Raw genomic sequence first — 15,160 nt, 5'->3', positions numbered from 1 at the left:
CCTCCTCAAAATTCTTCCTGTGGCTAATCCATGGCACCTCATTATGGCTTCAGTGTAAGTTAGAACAAAAGGATCTACTTCCCAGTGGGTTACAACAATAAATGAAACATGAAGGAAAGTTCTATTTTCTATTGCAGTAGGTTCACAGAATTTTAGTGACAGTCAAGATTAATTTCCCATCTTGTACAAACAAGTCAACTGAAAATCAGAGAAGTTAGACCATATTTTTAGTTAGGGTTTGGTTTGTAGAAGATTAAGCTTATGCCACTTGAAAGTTATATTTTTTTAGAAGTATAAAATTCCATACAGGATTATGGCTTGTGAAAGTGATTAGTATTCTAATTGGAACTGAATGAAATAAAACTCAAACTGAGAAAGTGAGAATGAAGTTAGTGCTGAATGAAAAGTTCAGAGGCGTAAAGGGGCATCAAAAACAACTGGAAACATCACTTGGATGGTCTCTTTGTCTTGTTGCTTGTTTTGTTCTTAAGATTTTTAATAGCATTCACTATTTTAATAAGAGAAGAGAAAAAAGTAAAATTCTTGAAAGAAAACCACATTTTATGAACATCATATAAAAGGAATTATGGGAAGCTATAGAGACATGCACTCTGCCTTTCAAAAGCTTTTAATTAGCGCCACTGAGGTAGAAACTGGAGAAGATGGTTTAAATGGTGTCCAAAGAAAGTAACGAATGACAAAGTGGTACTGATATTCACAATGCTATCTGGCATTCAATTTTCTGGAACTTATATTTGCTAAGTAACAGACATCTTTTTGATACATTGAGTGAGGTACTGTATTCATAATCTTTCCATAAAATTTTGAAATACCGTTGAACAAAAGCTTTTAGGTTAAAAAGCCATAATGATTTGGTGCTTGAGTTTATAGAATAAACTGCAGATTGATAAGTGGGGGAAGAAAAAGAAAGTGCTTTCACAATTTCCCTCTTTTAGCTTGTAACAGCAAGCTGGTAATTTTCATAGAAAATTACGTAAATACCAGAATTAAAACATGATCTGTATTCATTATCTGATGTATGAATACCTTAATAACAATAAAATTGAATTTGAAAAGATAATAAATAAATAAAATTAAGAAATGAAAAAAACATGACCAAGAACAAACTAATCTTAATATGTTTTTATTTAAAAGCCACCATCTAATATTCTCCTATGTGCTCCTTATGTACAAGAGATTTATTAATAAAAAAAATTTAGGGCATAAATTAGCTGAGTATTAGTTGTACCAACGTATCCTGGAAATTGTCCCTTTAGAAGTGCTATTCTGATTTGTTTGATTTGTTTATTTTCTTGTTGTTTCTTTATCAAAACTATTAACCATTGTCAAAAAGTGTCAGTTGGCTGTATCCTGAGATAAAATTATGCAGTACTTTGATATGGAAATAGCTATCAAGCTACGAGCTATCATTTATTAAAATCACATTTTTGGAACAAATAGCATACTGCTTAACATTTGAGACCAAAAGTTCCTGCATAAGGAAGTTGTTATTGATTTGCATTTCCTAGTTAAGTAATTCACAATTGATTTTTGTTTCTTTGCCCTAAACAAAGTGCTTCAATCACTGGAAAAATTAAAACAAGAGGAATTGAAAGTGGGGAGTTTTGACAGACTAAAGTAATAGAAAATCCAGGCTTTTTCTCTCCACCCTGCTTAACAGTGTCTTTAATATTTAAAGCACAAATTCCCAGCGTTATAGTAATTCTTGCTCACTGAATATATGGAATTTTTCAGAGGAATTGCTGGAACATGTTTACATAGTATTTAAAATGAAAAAAGCCTGAAAATAATTAATGGGTTTCAGTTTCAGCTTTTCCTATTCATAAGGCTTCTCTGGGTCAGGCCTAGCCACAAGTCAGGGCAGGAGAATCCTGCCATTCCTGTCACTGTGTTCTGAGTCTTCAGAGCAGACAATTCTCTATTACAAGACTGCAAAACAAACTGAAGTTGGAATGGATACCATACCAAAGGAAGGCTTTGGAATGACCTGGATAAAGTAAGACAAAACACTAATTAATCCATTAAAATTCATCTTCCATTTTGATTAACCGAAGTCTGCAGAGGAGACCATGGCTCTGGGTTTCTAGCTGAGAAAACATTGAGACTGAGTATAGCAGGAAGAAGAGGAAAGACAACCAATCACACATGGGAGGATGCAAGCGTCAGAAATCTAAAGACACAGAAAACTAAAGAATGTAGGTCTGATAAGCATATAGGTAGCGCTGGGAATAGCCAACAGAATGGTAAAAGTTCATAAATGGGTGAAACTTTGTTTGCCACTTTTGTAATTTGATTGCTGAGGTATAACAGAGGGTATTTCTTTCTTCTGGGGGCTCAACCTTTGGATAAGAACTCACTGTGCCTTGCTAGCAGTCACAAGCTTCTCCTTTCCAACAAGTTTCCTTGTCCTGTCTTAGCTTCTTGCAACAGGAACATGGGAGACTCGATGGTGATCTCCAGCAAGAGATCTATAGCAGATACACAGCAGCATGGTGTTCAAGGAGACACTGTAAGGGGCCCAGAAGATGACCTGAAAGATGGATGCCTTCTCATGAAAAATCTATTCCCACTTCCACTTAGAACGCTATACGATTAGGGGAAAACCTGGGAGAGAATGAGGGAAGGGATGGCATTGTTCAAAAGGAAATGTACTCACTACCTGACTTGTATAACTGCAGCTTCTCTAGACATCACCTTTGCAATTAAACTAGGAAACAAAAGACAACTATATTATATATAATATATATGTTATATATAGCTTTATATCTTCTCCCTTCAAATTCCCCACTGATAACGTATGAGGTGTTCACAATTTAGGACAGGTGTCCAGAAGCCCCCTTCCCATGCATCTATCCTCTGCACATCAGCTTGGGAACACGACTTCCCTTCAACCCAGCACCCCTGGCATTCAGCTGGGTCAAGTATGTAGGAAATGTTAAGATGAAATCAGACAACCAGAATAGATGTTTACGTTCATTACCTGATGCTCTAATACCTTAGCCACAGAGAGTGGTTGGGATGCCTCCCTGTCTCCCAACTGAAGATTATTTCACTAAGGACTCCATTTCTCTGGATTTATGTTGTACCAGGCCCCAGATTCCTAATAATTGTCCATGTGGGCCTAATGGACAATGTGTTTACTGACATTCCTAGTCTTTAAAGACATTGCCAACTCTTTTTGAAATCCCTAACCCTGTTCATCCCTACCAAGAATCCATGTATTACATATATATAAAATATACTTAATGTATTAAAATATATATTAGTAAAAAACTCCTAGTGATATGATTACTAAAGTTATTTTTTTAAAGTCATCCATTGTAATTACAAATCTGAAGAATTGTGTTTTTTATCATCAAAGTAGATGCAAATCAGGACAACAATCCCCCCCCCTCCAAGCAGGGTGCATTTCCAGAAAGTAGTTCAGTATAGTGGATCTGTACATTACTTTTGATATCAGAGTTCAAATTCGGGTTCCTCTTGTTAGATTCATGAGCCTGAGGATATTTATTTTATTTTTTATTGTATTTTGTTGTTGGGGTAATGTAAAGAGGGGTTACAGTTCTGAGAACATTTTACAGCATTGTAAAATCCCTTTCTTCTTAAGACAAGGCAGTAATGTTTCTCTCAAAAAGGTGTTGATAATACTAAATGAAATTACAGTTTGGCTTGAATTTACTGCATATCATAGACATTGAAACAAAAAGTCTGATGACAGCTATAATTGTAGTCCTGGAAAAAAGCCTCCATGGTGAGGTATATAATCTACACATTTTAAAGATGACATCTATGCTAAGGAAGTACCTAGTGCTTCTTTACTTGGTTAACAAATGGATGAAGCATAAATGTGGCTATCAGCCAAAGGTAAGTAGCATCCTGGATTGTTTTCTTATTTTCTCAATTTGTCTCAAGGCAAATGTGTTTTCTAGGTTTGAAATATCACTCTCTATATCCAAGAAAGAGAAGAGCATGAAGATGAAGAAGGTGAGAAGGAGATGATGGTGGTTGTGATGATAACTCTTGCTGAGACTTAACATGACCATTCTGTTCTTACCATTTTATAGAAGTTAAAACTTTCAATCTTCATTATAGTCATGTCAAGTCATATGTTATTACTTTCATGCTTTAAAATAGAAAATGTAGGCAAAGATTAAATAATTTGTAACATTTATGACAGAAGTAAGAATTCAACCCTGGAGCCCATATTCGAGTATCTGTGTGTTAATATGAATGGCTACTCTAAATTGGTACCTATTGGTATCTACATTTATCTTTATGAATGTAAACTTTTTATTCAGAATTATAACACTGGTAAAAAATTGTCAAGCAAACACACAGCAAATATCATTAGGCCATTTTAATTTATTGTTGAATTTTCTATTTAGCATAGTTGAATGCTTACTGTTTATGCCTACTTTATGGACGTGATATTCATCAGGATCATTTTTCTGTAAACTATACACTGAACATTAGGTTTATTGGTCAGTAATGTTATCTGTATAAAATCTGAGTGATTATAGCTCCAACTCATAGGACTTTTCTTTTATGGTTATTATAATACAGTTTCAGCAACCCACATTGCATGTATTAAATTCATTCAACTTGATAAAAAGCCAAAATGAATCTAAGAGTTTCAGTGATTTTCCAAGCCTATCACAAAGGGATTATCAAACATTAAAACATTTGGTGAACATGTAAAGGCAAGGATTGGATAGTAATTCCTCTGAGGAGAAGTTAAGGAATAAATGCTAAAGTGTTCATAAGAAGATTCCTATAATCTCAATAGATAAAGATTATATAATTTTACTCTATAAATCATAATTCTCAAAAATTATAATTATTATACAATGGAGAAATCAATACCTTCACCAAGTGACAAAAATTAAGGTCCTAAAGAAAGGACAAACACACTTAACATAGCTATCGTTGGGGTGGTATAATAGGGACATCTCATCATTGGCTCAACAATCCAGCTCACAGATCTTTAACACAAATTATATAATAAGTAAACTAAATTAAATGACAATCTATAAAATAACCAGCCATAATCTTCAAAAACCATCAAGATCAGGAAAGGCAAATTAGGTTTAAGAATTGTTTCCAGGGGGCCGGGAGTGACCTAGTGGTTAAAGTGCTTGCCTGGCATACAGGAAGACCCGGGTTCAATTCCTCGGTACCACATATAGAAAAAAAAGCCAGAGGTGGTGCTGAGGCTCAAGTGGTAGAGCTCTAGCCTTGAGAAAGTCCAAGGACAGTGCTCAGGCCCTGAGCTCAAGCCCAGAACTGGCAAAAAAAAAAAAAATCCAGGAAGGAGCTAAGGATATATCTTAGTGGTAAAGTACTTGCCTAAAAAGAATTGTTTCCAATTATTATTATTTATTATTATTATTATTATTATTTATTATTATTATTACTTAATGAAGGAACATGGCTAGGCATCTGTAGCTAATGCCTGTGATCCCATTACTCAGGAGACTGAGATCTGTGAATCATGGTTTGAAGGAAGCCTGGACAGGAAAGTCCATCAGACCTTTAGCTCCAAAGCATCAAAGAACTAGAAGGGAAGATATGGCTGAAGTAGTAGACAGATAGCCTTGGGCAAAAGAAGCTCAGGGATAGCTAAGTTCAAGCCCCAGTTCCAGCAAAAATGAAAGAAAGAACGAAAGAAAGAAAGAACGAAAGAAAGAAAGAAAGAAAGAAAGAAAGAAAGAAAGAAAAGAAAAAAAAGAAAGAAAGGAAGGAAAGAAAAGAAAGAAAGGAAGGGAGAGAGAGAAAGGGAGAGAGAGAAGGAAGAAAAAGTAATATGATAACTACATGCAATCGTAAAGTCGTTTCCATACAGAAAGAAAAAAAGTAGCAATAATTTATGAAACTAGAATATGGGCTCTAGATTTAAAAATCAGAAAATATACATAAAATCAATACAATATTAATCTTCTGAGTTCATAATTAGACTGGTTTTGTGAGAAAATAACCTTGGGAAATATACACTAACACATTAAGGAATAAAACTATGTGTAATCTACTCCAAGTGGTTCAGAAAAAGCTGTGGGAAGGGAGGAGTGTCTACACATAATGAAAGAAATAAAAAGGTGGAAAATATTCAAAATTAATGAATTATGAAAAAACGAAAAAGTTTATTTTTTGTTCTTTGAACTTTGTTGTTTCATGAAACTCCTTTCACTTGGAATCCATTATCAAAAACAAAATTCTCTAATAAGAGAATTACCAGGAGGCCTTAGGAAAAACTAGCCAAAATTAGGAAAATTGCTAAAGTCTAATGTCAAAATGATGATAATAATGCTAAGGTCAGCAATCTGGAATTTCCACAAAATGGTACAAATGTTGTAAAAATCTTCCAATTATTCACTTGGTGGTTATAGCATTTTTATAGAATTGCATGGTATGTGCATTAGCCAGTTATACACAGAGTGTATACATACAGAGTGTATGTACATCCATGGAACACCTATATTTATGGGCAGTTTAGGGATTTTCCAGGGTGATTTTTACTATGTGCCATTTTCAATCTATTTTAAATCTGAAAACAGGCCTTTACAATGTTACTTTGGTGTGTCACTAGAAAGACCGGTTTTTCTAGGTCAGTCTTTGCTAATTTAAATTTCTGAAGATTCAGTCTGTACCATTTGGGGTTCTTTGCCATGCCTTCTTCTCAGCACAATTTCCTGGATAATATCTTGTTTCCTCTTGTCTAGTGGCTGTATCCAGAGCATCTGTAGCCTGTAGTTTCCTGGTAGATATGACCAGAGGAGACCCTATAAGGAGATGAGAGTGTGGCAGCTGAGTGATATTGGGCATATTTGTTTGAGAGCCTGGCCAGTGTCTGACCAAGAAAGGTCTATTATTATTCCTACCGTATTTTCCCTAGTTTTCGGTAACTTTCTGTTAAATGTTGGCTGTGAAAAGTATCTGAATAACAGATCAGTGTGGCAGATGGGTTTTGTTGTTGTTGCTTACCACATCTGGTCACTGAATTACAGTCAGTAGCACCTAGCTAGAGGTAAAATAATCAGGATGTATGTATTGGGAGTCTTGTTTAAAGTGAAGGTTTTTTTCTTCAATGAAGGGGTGTGCTTAGAAGCAGACAATGTTTATGATAAAAATAGTTTCATATTGGTCCATACAAAGTGATGGGTGTTGTCAGGTAAGCTAGAGAAGAAACAACTTGGTCAAGCCATCTGTTGTCGTGAGAAAGTGATTCTGAATGATGATACATTGGGTATCATGCTTTTGAGATGAAGGGGGCTTCAAGGGAATTTTTGAAGGATGCTCTAAACTTATTTAAGACTTCATCTTTCAAAACAAGAGTTATCTTCCCATGCAGTCATTCATGCACCAGGCCGCTTCTGTTTTCAGCTTCCATTCTTAGAGGCCTAGTGATAGTTTTAGTGTCCCTTTGTTAGTAGCCCCCAGATACCTTACTACCTGTAGCTGTTTTTCCTTAGTCCAAAATAAAGCCCTCTGGCTGCAGCCTGACACACTGTGCAGCCCCCAGTCTCCCGCGGCTGCCTCCCCCAGGCATGGCACTGGGCCTCTCCCACCATGGCAGCAGCATGACACAGCAAGCTCCATTTCATGCTTAGCACTGAAGTTGATGGCGAGACTAGCCTAAAAAGGCCTCCAGTCCATTTTCCAGGTGCAAGGAATGGCAGTCGGTGCATGCCTGGTAGGACCATGGCTGTTTAGTAACATACACACACAAAAATGGCATCTCTGCCAACCTGAAAATTTATCCACATGAATTGGTGTTACTGGAACTTCAGAGTTAGGACAGCCATGCACAGGCCAAAGATGAAATTGATAGCCTTCTGAACAAAGTTGAAGAAAGAGTGAAAGAACTGAATCAGAACAGCTCTGGTTGGGCGAAATGATCATCACCTGTGGTTCGAGGAGGAGCATGGACGATATGGCCCACTGCTGCTGGGTGCCTGGTGGAGGATGACACAGAAGAAGTGGTGTACGATGAAGACTCACCCTACAAGAACATTAACATTCTGCACTCAAAGCAGTTTGGAGATATTCTCATTCTTAGTGGAGATGTTAATTTGGCAGAGAGTGATATTTGCCTATACCCAGACCATCATGGAAAGTGGCAAAAAAGATTATCCTGGCAAAGATGTACTGATTCTGGGAGGTGGGGATGGAGGCGTATCATGTGAGATAGTCAAACTGAAACCAAAGATGATCACTATGGTAGAGACTGGAGGTAACTGTTACAGTATCTCACTTTGTTATCTGATATATTGGATACATTTGTATTTGGTTATTTGAAATTGGATAGGGAAGGGGGGAAATCAAGATGAGGGGTGGACATGGGGGGGAGGGAAATGGGGACCAAGACATGAGAAAGGGTATCAATGTATGTGAATTAATGCACCTTCTATCTGGTGAATATAATGTAACCCTTCTATTAATTACAATAAAAATATATAAAAAAAGAAATTCATGCAAGAAACACGTGCTGACGTCTTACACAATCGTAAAGGAGACTGCTATCAGATTCTAATAGAGGACTGTATTCCAGTACTAAAGAGGTACACCGAAGAAGGGAGCTGGATTATGTGATTAATGACTTGACAGTAGTTCCAGTCTCCACATCTCCAGAAGAAGATTCCACATGGGAGCATAGCAGACTGATTCTTGACCTTTCAATGAGAGTACTGAAACAAGATGGGAAGGACTTTACACAGGGGATTGTATCAATTTGACCCAACGAAGCCCTGTCACTCCATGAACAGCCTGACACCTGTGTTATCCCAGGGAGTCCTCCAAGAAGATCCTCTGTGTCTCTTCATTCTTGGAATTGTGGGTATTTTACACTGTTGGGAAGAAAGCTAAACCTTGAGGACAAACCTCCCTAATCTCCTGCAAATAGCCTTCCTGACCTCCATATTCTAGATGATATATATCATCTAAATGAGTCAGGCAAATTAATTTTGAATTCCTTCAAGTTTTCTCTTTTTAGTAATTATTTTTAATTTTAAAAAGCCAATAGAAAAATGTATATTTTGATGAGCTAGGGTGTTGATTTTTTGCAAGTCTGTTAAAGGACTGTTAGATAGCAAAGCATACGAAGTGCACTGATCCCCAGAATGCGATTCTTGTTACTTTTTATTTCTGTGTGGGATTTTTGTTGTTTAGTTTTGTTTTGGTTTGGACATTTGGAGGAATGAACATATTCGTTTTATTCTGGAGGGAAGTTCTTTCCCATAAAATTGACAGGTATTAAATTTGGTGTTTACAAGAGAAAGTCCAAAATGAGTAGGAAATTAAAATTACAAAAGATAAAAAACAACAACAACAAATAAGCCAGGTATGGTGGCTTATGCCTGTAATCGTAGCTACTCAGGAGTGTGAGATTTGAGGATCAAGGTTCAAAGCCAGCCCAGGCACAAAAGAACCAGAGACTCTTATCTCCAATTAACCTCTAGAAACAGGAAATGGGGCTTGGCTCAAGGATAGGGTGGTAGCCTTGAGCTGAAGAGCTCAGGGACAGCACCCAGTCCACGTTCAAGCCCCATGACGCACCAAAAACAAAACAACAACAAAAAAACCACCACAAAATAAAAACCCTATACCCTTCTTAATAATTTTTCATTAAACTCTTCAATTATTCCATTTGAAAATGCCATCTGATGAATATAATGATGAATCAGATAAACATTTATTCATTTGTACATATCTGTGAGTGTGGTCAGGCTCGTTGAACATCTCTGTTGTCTTATTAATCAATTGTGCACTAGCACAATTTAACATCAATATGTATAATACAGCCAGCTCCCCAAGTGTACTTGCTTGCAAAAGGCAAATCAATATAAAAGGCTGTGTTCTGTGCCTGATCTAGTGGTTTCTTTCTACAGCGGTCATATGCTGAAGTCTCATGCATGAGCTTGGCAGAGTCCCATCACTGGCAAGGGGAATTTAGCCCTGCACAACCTACTTCTGCCCTTTCCTCTTGTTTTGAAAGCTACAATCCATGCTTCTTGCCTGGTTTCTAGTGTGTAACTTACCTGGTGACTCAAAATTATATTATCTTAGTCTCAGTTACTAAGGACTAGAAACTGCATGTCTGTTGCTGTTGGCCTATGTGGATATTTTTTAAATTCTATATCCTGGTGTGTGTGTGTGTGTGTGTGTGTGTGTATGTGTGTGTGTGTGCGCGCGTGCGCGTGCATGTCTGTTGATGCCTGGTACTACTGCCTATCCACACTTCCCTCCTACTAACTCCATTTGTATAATATCTGTTCTCTAATACTTTGATAGAGAAAAATGAGATTCATCTGCCAACTCACTCATAATACACTTTCAAAAGTTTGAAACGAAATCTTTAGACAAGAAAAAAAATAGGAAAAGGCAAAAAAAAAAAATAAAGAAGCAAAGAAAGTGCCCATCCAGACACATTTCCTGAGCATTTCTCTAGCTTTTCTCCTCTTTTACTAAGATTACCATTATCTTTAATATACATATCTCACAAACATCCACCAAGTACTCTACTGAATTATTTAGTAGGATTTAGCATGGCTGTTTGCTCTGTGTTAGACCTGTTTAAAATAAAATAAAGCAAAAGACATAAGGCAGACATAAAGGAGAGCAGTTATATGCAAGACACACAGTTTTCATTCATCATTTTTTTGCTTTTATGTCAGGAATGATTTCAGCTTAGTTATAATACATACATTATATAGAGTTTGATCTGATACAAAAACTGACACAACACATATCCCAATCCTTTCAGAGATCAAAGTGAACTCTACACAAAAGCCTGTGTCACATTCAATTGCATTGGCGCTTTAGAAAAAGAAGAGTAGGGCTGTCCTAAGGAACAGGTTGTGAGCAGGCAGGGGACAGGCATCTCTGGGGTGACCTAGGGGTTCTACTCTGAGTTATTTCAATGGCTTTCTGGACTTCTCACCTGGTCTTTACAAAAAGCATCATCCTTCCTGCTGAAAAATGGATTAAATTTTTATTTTCTAAATTACACACTATACAACTGGATACAATAACTAAAAGCTTTGGTTTTCATGTCAGCAAAAATTAAAACTGTGCGTGAACCCCACTGTGTTCACTCGTCTCTAGTCTTTGGTAACTTAATTTACTTAATTATTTAAGCCCTCATCCTCTCAACTGAAAATTAGAATAATATTTACTTCTACGCATAAACTTACTAAGTGAAATAAGGTATGAAAAACACAAAGTATAATGACTAGTATATGTTGGGCATTTAGCAATGCTTTGCCATATGAAGTTGTTTCAATATTGAACGAGCACAGGAGATGGCACATCTGCACATTTAATCTTTTTATCTGTATTCATATAAAATCCAAATAATGATCACTTGTGAACTGCTTCCTGCCTCCACCAGTTGCCCACTGCGATTGTTCGTTTGGAAGTCTCACTAACACATCCTTTTCTGTGTCTAAAGAAGAGCGTATTACATTGTACCTATAAAGACTTCTTCCTTCTTCCTTACTGATAACTGTGATGCAGAGAAAAAAAATCCCCCCATGGTCTCCATAGCCAGAGCCATGAACTTTACTTAATCCTAGTGAACACTAAGGAAATTGCAAAGAATAATTATAAGTAGGGCATTGTATTTCTATTTGTGTATATTCATATAAAATGTTTATATATAAACATCCATCCAGATTTATATAAATAGATAAAATCATATATATTGGGAATGTAGTCTCTGAAAAAGTTTTGTAGGAGAACTGGCCCGAGCTCTCCCACAAAACCAAACTTAGTTCTTAACATCCCTCTTCTTTTCTCCTTTTGCTCAAAATCTGCTAATAACGAGCAAGGGTGGAATTTTCCTCTCCAAATGCTCTTGCCCTAACAGTATCAAGCTCAGCTGCACTCTCTACGTATGATATAAGATGAGCCACATAGAAGCCTTGTTTTTCTCTTTCTGTAAAACAAAGATTTGGATCCTGTTGACATTTTTGAAGACTATCTTATGCCAGAAGCATGAGGTCACAAATACATAAGTGTGCTAAAAGTGTCCTAAAAAGGACATGCCATCTTCATGAAGTAATTTATTCAGGAAACTGATTTATCTTCCCTAGCTTGTGCCAAACACCATGGGATACACCACAAACATCCAGGCCTTGATCACATAGAACTCAGGATTCTTCCAGGAACAAAATGTGTGTCTATTGCAACTAGAGTTCAAAGGTCTTAGAGAGTAGGAAGAGTCCACAGTGATTTTGCTGCTACTCTTAGGTCCAGCCCTTGGGGAGGCTAGGAATCATGGAATGTCTAGCTGGGTTTTAAGCTTATCTGAATTAATAGGAAAATTTAGATCTGAGCTTCAACAAGTATGAACTTTTATGTTCACTTTCTTAAATCACACCAGGATTTGAAAGTAGAAAGAAGATCCCTAGAGGTTTTAAGTCTCCTCAAGGAAATTAGGAATACCCATAGTTAATATATTTATGATCTGTTCAATAAAGTAGAACAAAAGCTTGTTTTCTAGTGATTACCAGGGCGATCTAATTCACTCAAACTTTCTCACTGTCCCCAAGCGATTGTACTGTCATTTCTCTTTATTTTGCATCATTTCTTTGGAATAAATATGTCATGCTCATTAAAAGTTCCTGTCAGAATGTAAGCAAGTTACCGAGAAGTCATTAACAGATTAGCATGGATTTTATCCTGAGAGGGATGGATACCCCTTTTGCCTGCCAAAGAGAAAAGCTTCAGGAAAATGTAAATGTGGAAAACTAGGAAACCTGAAGTAATGTCTAGAAAACTAGAGGAGAAAAAATGAATCAAGACCTAAAAACTTCTTCAAACAAGATAACTATACTTCAGAGGAGGCAAGTAAATGGGAAGAAAAGGAAACAGAAACCCAGTGGGGGAATCATTCTGCTGTCTTTTGTTTGGGGCTTGCTTCTCATCTAGAATGAGAATAACAAACAGTAAAAGTTTCAGGAATGCCATTATGTAACTCCTGTACTTTATGGGTACGGAAAACATTGGCCTGGGTATTTAAGTGACTTGCTGGGTATTTACTCTGTTTATCTGTGGAAGAAAAGAAAAATGATTAGCAGTTCAAATTCTCAGCTCTCCAGCTGATTTGCAAACTGAGACAAGAAAAAAAAAAAGAAAAGAAAAAAAAAAACGTTGCTGTTCTCAAGATTCCTTGGTTAGGGGGAGGGTTTCCCTCCCCCTCTTAGATCTTATAAAAGTCTTTAGGCTTTGAGTGAAGCTCTTTTCTTTTGGCTATGATGAATATCTGTTCAGAAACAGGTTATTCATGAGGCTCAAATGGAGATTAGAATGCAAAGACACTTAAATCCCCTGTAGAGCACACCTTAAAATTGAGAACTAGGAAACTTTGCATGGACCAGAGGTTGGTACAATACACAGACACACATTTCCTCTTTTCTTCCCACACTCTCATCTTAAAAATAATACCAGACAGTGCTAGACATCAAAGTGGGCCCTCTGAGACAGGAGGAAGTGACTGTTCAAGCACAGAGGGATTCTGCAAGGTAAATTCCTAAACTATCAGCCCTGGTGACAAATAGGACAAAGTCGTCCCAGTTTCTCAAAGAAAGAGTGTGCCAACCTGGCTCATAAACCACATGAAAAGCTGTCCTGATAATGTTGGTTGTTGATTATTACAGAAGAAAATTGGTCGTTATAAACAGCTCAAACTTTTTTTCAATGTCTCACTTTAAAAAGCAAACCTCAGAGAACATGTGATAACAGAATGGAAAACGAAGGGGATTTGAGTCATATAGATCATTTTATTGTTGCTGTTGGCTTTAGGATAAAAGAGAGGGAATCAAAAAGAGAAGTATGAAAAGGAAAGTACATTTGGCTTGAATCATAATTATATGGTAGTTTATCTGAAACTATTTCTGTAGAGAAAGGGGACTTATTTCAGTCTGTGGCCATTCAAAACTATTTTCACCTTTGTATAAAGACATGGAATAGTTGGAATAGGTAAACATATAAATAGAAAATGCTAATAACAAACGTTGTAAATGCAAGATAGACGTTTGTAAAGATGGTTTGGGTATTATTCCGCACTGAGTATCCCAAGAAAGAATTTGATAGAGATGACTTAGATTTCTGAATTAAAGGATTAAAAAATATTAAGAAAGCAAAGTGGTTTTGGAGACATGAAAGAAAGGCCATATGAAATGGATACAATGGTTCTGAGATATTTTACACAAATGTGTAACTACCCATCCAGTAGATGAATTACAATTCATACAACATCATAGACTATGTAGGACCAGAAGCAAAGAAGACACAATTGGAAGAATTCTCTGACACATATCTCCATCTCATTTCCACAACTGGTGGGGCTAACCTTTCATTCAATTAATTCTCATCCCTCAAAATCTTCAGTCACAACAAATTAATTCACATCCATTGTAAGAACTGAGGACATATTAGCTCAGAATCTACTTTATTCCCATAATGTTTCTGGTTGCCTCAAGCAAATATCTCATTCAGAGCAGTGGCCTCTGGAAGATGTTACCTTGAATCATAAGGGAAGTGCCATAGTCCCTCAGTGGCAACAAAATACCAAAACATGGAGGAGATGGTGTAGTAGAAATCTGTTATTAACCAACAAATTCTGATCAATGCTTGCTTCTCACCGTTTTTGTTGTTTGTTTTCCTGGTGATTGCATTCTGACCAGGGTGAGATGAAATCTCAGTATTATTTTGATTTTCATTTCTTTTATGGTGAGGGGTGTTGAGCATTTCTTCATGTCATTTGACTTTTCTTAAAGAATTATCTGCATAGTTCATTTTCCCATGTCTGTCTGTCTGTCTGTCTGTCTGTCTGTCTGTCTGTCTGTCCGTCTGTCTGTCGGCCTGTCTAAGCTCTTTTTACTTAAAGCTAGCAGTCTACCACTTAAGATATACTTCTACTTTCTGGAGTTTTAGTTATTAAGGATAAGAGTCTCATAGACTTTTCTGTCCTGACTGGTTTTGAACTAAAATCTTCAGCTCTCAGGTTCCTGAGGAGATAGGACTACAAGAGTGAGCTCCTGGCACCCAGAATGGTTTTTTTTAGATCCCTATCAATCCTGATTATTAATCTTTTGTCAGAGGTGGCTAGCATAGACTTTGTGCCATTCTGTAAGCTATTACA

General features: G+C 36.7%; 1 pseudogene; it reads left to right on the top strand.

Moving 5' to 3' along the window:
• The first annotated feature begins 5,589 nt into the window (after window positions 1-5,589).
• On the top strand, window positions 5,590-8,887 carry LOC150059174 (spermine synthase pseudogene; annotated as a pseudogene).
• The last annotated feature ends 6,273 nt before the right edge of the window (window positions 8,888-15,160 follow it).

This window comes from Megascapheus bottae, chromosome 9, assembly GCF_031878675.1.
Source record: "Megascapheus bottae isolate mThoBot1 chromosome 9, mThoBot2.hap1, whole genome shotgun sequence".
NCBI lineage: Eukaryota > Metazoa > Chordata > Mammalia > Rodentia > Geomyidae > Megascapheus > Megascapheus bottae.
This window is presented reverse-complemented; position numbering and strand designations above follow the sequence as displayed.